This window comes from Arvicanthis niloticus, chromosome 4, assembly GCF_011762505.2.
Source record: "Arvicanthis niloticus isolate mArvNil1 chromosome 4, mArvNil1.pat.X, whole genome shotgun sequence".
Lineage (NCBI taxonomy): Eukaryota > Metazoa > Chordata > Mammalia > Rodentia > Muridae > Arvicanthis > Arvicanthis niloticus.
The window spans coordinates 94,260,487-94,266,486 of record NC_047661.1 but is presented as its reverse complement, the minus strand read 5'-3'; positions in this window follow the sequence as shown (position 1 = coordinate 94,266,486).

The following is a 6,000-nucleotide window of genomic DNA, read 5'->3' as shown; positions in this document are numbered from 1 at the left end:
ACGAGACATAGATGAACCTGTGGCTACCTAGAGTTCTTGTCTTGACCCAGTTTATGAGAAAACACCCATTTGAGGACTCTGCCTCTCAAATGAAACCAATGGTCAGAATGATATAATACAGATTGGCTCCACAATGGTTTCTGTGCATTTTAGGGGTTAAACAAGCCACACGTTAGGAAGTAACACTGTTCTATGTTGTTCATATAGACTACAAAAACACTTACTATCAGTATCATGTCTGTTGAAGACAGAATCGTGCAGACAGTCATGCCGAAAGGGAGTGTTTCAAATGGGACTCTGTTCTCCAGTGTATGAGTTGAGGTTTGCCATCTTCATCTTTGACTTCCTAAATGTATTTAGATGCATTTACAATGTACAAAAAAAAAAAAAAAAAAAAAAAACCCACGTGAACTCATTTTGTATAATTAAACAGAGAAGAAAGTAACAGGAGGCATAGACCGGTCTGCTATCCTCATATAATCTGGGGTCCAATAGCCTCAACTGTGAAATTCAGGAGCAAAGACAGCTTGCTTTGTTGCACTCTTGGACCAAGAATGGTAAGAACACTGGTACATTTGAAAAATTATGGAAGACACGGGAAACGGACATTTTGTAGTTAGACAAAATAAAATAAATATGTTTGTCACTAACAATACATTGGCAGTCATTTCATTAACCAAACTGTGTGCATGTGCCAGTTTTCTCCTATGAAGATGTCTTCTGTTTCCAGTTTCCTGGATTCAGATATTTAATTAAAGTTTAGATACACTTCTCTTGGCTCTAGCTCTTCTTTCTTGGGGATCCTCTCTGTCTCTGTTTTAAGGATACTGTACCAGAAGACACTGTGTTCCAAAACACTACTGGTTCAAAGTGACTCCTTTTTGATGGCTGTAAGTTTGTTTTCTAAAATGCTTTTTACTTCATATAGTTAGTTACATAAGCTCCTCACATTGGTCTGGGAAAAGAAATGGCTATGTTTTCTTTCTGTAAACATTGAGGAATGGGTCATAAAGGTAACAGAGAAGTGGTGGTTTTCCAAAGCTCTGTCAACAAGCTCTTCTAGTTAAGCGTTGTCCTTGTTTCTCATGGGTGATGCAAACCAGTTCCCTCTCTGTCCCTATAATGTGCCACACATAAAAAGAGCTTTGTGAGTGAGACTCTGATACCTTGCCATGTTTCTGGCTAGCACCCCCAGGCTGGCACCGCGCCACGTGGGAGACCTACTTTTGATTAATTTACTAGTAATTAACTCCACAGGACTGACTCCTTTTAGTTTTAAAGTAGCACTGACACATCTAAAAATGCCTGCCTCGGCGCTGCCTGCGAGTGTTGGAGTTACTGCTTTGACAAATTAAATTAATGGAGATTGTGTTCTTATTTAAATGAAACCACATATTATCCACTCAGGAATAAAAAAAAAATTCCTAACTGCTATCCTGGGCTGTCCTATTTTGCTTTTGTGCTTCTTTTACTTCATGTGCATGCCTATTAAGATGTATAACATCTGCCTTCCTTTTGCATGCATTTCAAGGTCTAAATTCTAGGACAGAATCAGCCCTAACCCCATACTTTCTTTCTTCCACAATGAAGAGTGTCAATAAACAGGAATTCTGCTTGGTACTGGGACATTTGCAGATGCTATTTCAAGTCAGATAAGTTTCTCTTTGTCTCAGAATACCAGAAAAAAGATTTCCACACTTGGATATTTTTCTTTTCAGAGGGACCCAGCAGAGCATGGCATGCAGCAGAGGAAGGGGTGAAGGGCAAAGAATCTTTCTTTAAACCACTGTTAAGGAAACTTCTATCTCTCTCAACATAAGGAAATAAGGAAAGCTGTTGAAAAGATCTATTTGTCAATAGAGAGCCAGTCTTGTTTGGATTCACAGTGGAGGACAACCTTGTCCATCTGATGATGACTATACTAGCTGACTTTGTATCACCTTTATCACAGAGTCTAGAGGTTCACGTGGCACTCGCCCAGATCTAGGGCAATCTTAATGACTTACAAGTCTGTGGCATGGTTCTACAGCAAAGAACACAGAGGAGGAACTGGGGCAGTGGTTCAGTTAGTAAAGTGCTTGCTGTAGAGGCATGAAGACCTGAGTTCAGATTCCTGTAATGCATTTAAAAAACCAAGCATGGCATGGCATATCTGTAATTCCAGGACTGGGAAGGCAGAGACAGATGGACTTGCTAGAACTTGCTGGCTAGCCACTTTAGCTGATGGGTGAGTTCCAGATTCCTGTGAGAGGATCTGCCTCAGAAAATGAAATGGGTGTGTGTGTGTGTGACTCAGAAAATGAAATGGGTGTGTGTGTGTGTGCAACTGAAGAATATACTTGATACCAGCTTTTGGCCTCTACAGGCACACACATATTTGACTCACTTGACATTTGACACACACACACACACACACACACACACACACACACACACACACACGAATATTGAGAAGAATCATGATATCCCTTCCTTTCATGGCCGGTCCTTAATGTTTATGGCTCCAGTTGGAGCTATTGGTTTATGAGAGGGCGACCTTTCCTTCCCTGGTATTTGACCTTATGAAACTTCATGCAAATGTGTGTTGTTTAGCCACAGCTCACAGTTCTGCCTGCATTCCTATTTCAGCCAGATACCTTGTCACTTCCGGCATCTAGTAGCATTCCCTGGAAGTGATCTTCGGCTCTATGGGCTGGAAACTCCTGGGTTCTGGGCACTTGCATCTGTTGAGAGAGACAGAAGTTCCAGGCTGCTAAATGTCCTCGTGGGATGGGTGGTCAGAGGAGGATGGAAGCCCTCCTTTAAAGGGTCAGCCCTAGATGGAGTCCCAGGTTCTCTAAGTGCAATTGTGCTTTCAATATCCATTCCTAGGTACTGTCTGGGCAGCCTCGCACAGTTTGTCCTGTCCCACTAATAGGGCCTCCTTACTAGAGCTTCACACTGAGATTCCAGATGCTTCAGAAGGCCTGATGCACAGCTGAAGACAAGGGAAACACTGCAGTTGAAGCAGATGTTGGATACGAATGTCTGGAAGAAGGATGCCCTGCACAAATTTCTGTACAGCTGGGCCCTTTTGGAATTTTCACAAGGACACATGCCTTAAAAAAAAAAAAAAAAAAAAAAATCTAGCCTGTTCACATGTCTCCACAAGTCAAAGATAGTTTTTATATCTAGGTTGGGTATTGGGTTACGCTTCTGATTGAGCATTACCAAACTTATAAATCCTTTGATTAACATTAAAAAACTTGTATAAAAGCAAAAAGGAAAGGGGGCATGGGACAGGGGTTTTCTAGGGAGGGGAAATGGGGAAAGGGGATGGCATCTTAAATGTAAATAACATATAAAATAAAATTAAAAAAAAAGTAGCCAAAGCTAAATAAATATTAAAAAGAAAAAGAGAAGGAAGAGCACAGAAATGCAAGGAACCAAAGCCTGAGATGCCTCGGGGTTTATTAAATGCAGACACTAGACTGAAAGGCGGGTCTGACTCCAGACCATGACACTGTAGCTAGTGCAACAGAGGTAACAGTCAGAACTTTACAGGAAGTCTGGAGTCCCCATCACAGTGTGACCATTCCCTAAGCTGTCTTCCTGACTCAGATCTGTTGGTAGAGCCCTGTTGTCTGCATAGCTGTTAGCACAGACCAGCTTCATGCCAGTCTCAGATCATTCAAGGGCTTTACTGGGTTAGTCTAGCTTTTTAATCACAGAAAGCCCATTCACTGTCTACCTTCTCACCAGGGCTTTTCTGACCCGACTTTGGGCTTCTTCTCCACAGAATTCATGCACAACCTTAGCCCTACATATTCCATTGTTATGATATCTCTTTTTAAATATCTCTTTTTAAATATCTCTTTTTAAATGTACATGTGTACATGTGTGCATGTGTATGTTTGTGTGTGTACATGTATGAGTGTCTGTGTGTATGTACACAAACATACACACATAAATATACACAAACATACACTCACACATGCACACAAGCAGACAGATAAAGACAGAGAGAATCTTCAAAAAGATAGGAAAGCTATTTTTCTTTCATTTATTTTTATCTATTTTGTAATAGAATTTTTCATAACCAGATGTATTATACATACATGTATGTATATATATATATTACATATATATGTAGCTGATAACAGCAATTTTCCAGTTTTAAATTAATGTATGTTCATATAACAAGAAATGGGTTTTATAATGGCATCTTCATACTCATGTGTCATGATAATGATAGTTTTTAAAGAACAACGATTTGACTTGTTCTCTTGAATATTTTATTTTTTTCTTAATGAAATAGATTTGGGAATAAATCCTAGTTCCCAACTCTTATCTTGCCAAAGGCTATCTAACCATCCCAGTGTAATAAAGTATGGGACTGTGAGACATGCTGTCAGTGCCATCATTTGAGGAAGAGTGCTATTCCTGTTACATTCACATTGTTCACATGACTGAGTCAACACTGGGATGTTCTGATTCTAATCACTACTTTAAACTCAATGCCTAATTGCTCAACATGTGCGGTTATTTCTGAGGGTCTGATATAGGAAAGTGGTGTATTCATTTGAGAAGGCCTTACATACTGCTAACCAATGACCAGGCACTGTTTCCAGAACCTAGGAGAAATCACTATGGGATGAAATCACTTTACCTCTTCTCTGCAGTTCAGAGGTGGCAGTGCTGGGGACCACTCAGGCTATATTTACTATATTTGAATTTTCAAAACTTTTCTTATGTAATTTGGGCCCAGTTTCCAGTTTTGTGTTTTCAAGAGTAGAAAACTTTGTGTCAACCTTTATCTGAGCACCCTTTGGGAGAACAGAATGTATTCAATGCTAAACCAAGTTATCCCATCTCCCTTCTTTGATAAAATTGAGGTTATGTCAAGGGCTGATCAGGTAAAGGTGCCTACCTCCATTCAGGACGGACAAACTGAGATCTATAAGGCTGAGGCCGGAGGATGTAACTGAGTATGGGTGCCACATTAGGTTCAATAACTCTTTCCTTACCAGTCTAACCTTACCTCACATAGGCTGAAGAACTTTCCTTGATTCAGGTTGAGAGAAAAGAACAGAGACTGCCTTTCACACAAGACCTTGCTAAAAGAGAGGCTCGCTGTGGAGACATTCAAGTGGGTAACTATTCCCATGGAGTAGGCAATCTGCATAGTTTGAAGATAGGGAAAGAGGCCAGCAGTGGCAGCAAAAAATCTTTTCTTTTGGGGACAGGACAAGTGATAAAATGACATTCTCTTGTCTAAAGTATGCATCCCGTGGCTTTTGAAGCAAAGGATAGAGTCACTGTGATGAACCAGGGCAGTGTATTTCTAACCAACTTTATCAGGCAGAAATATCTTCATTTCTGATCACAGGTAAACTGCCAATTATATCAGGCATTTTTTTAGCCAAGTTTCCTTTCATTTGGACTGTAAGTGCACAGTGGAGCAGCAAATAAGTGTGATCTCTAGGATATTAAAAAAAAAAAAAAACGTTGTGAAGTATAATTTAAGAAGTAGATAATCAGTTGGAGAAAAAAAGGCTAAATAAAAAAATCGATGTTGCAAACATCAGAAATATCGATGATGATGATGATGCTTTCCACAAAACATGAAAGACAGGTATTAACCCAGGTGTGGTGGCACAGTCTATAATCTTAAAATACAATAAGCACAAGCAGGAGGATCTCTGTCAATTCATGGCTAGCCTGGGGTACATAGTGAGACCCTTTCTCAAACGGGAAAAAAAAATAAGACAAGGCAAGTATCATGGCTTGGTTTATGCCTGAGGCTCTTCCTTACTGTCCCTAAATGTCACTAGCAAAGGAGCTAGATGACTGTTGAACTCAAGTCTAGCTGGCTCCAAAGCCTGGGCTTATAAACACACTGTCAAATGCAGAATCCAGAGCAAGTGCTAGAAGCAAGATTTGGCTCAGTGGGTGGGAGATAGATTTCAGCTTAATAGGAGGAAAAAAGAACTTTATCTCAATTATAAGCACTCAAAATAG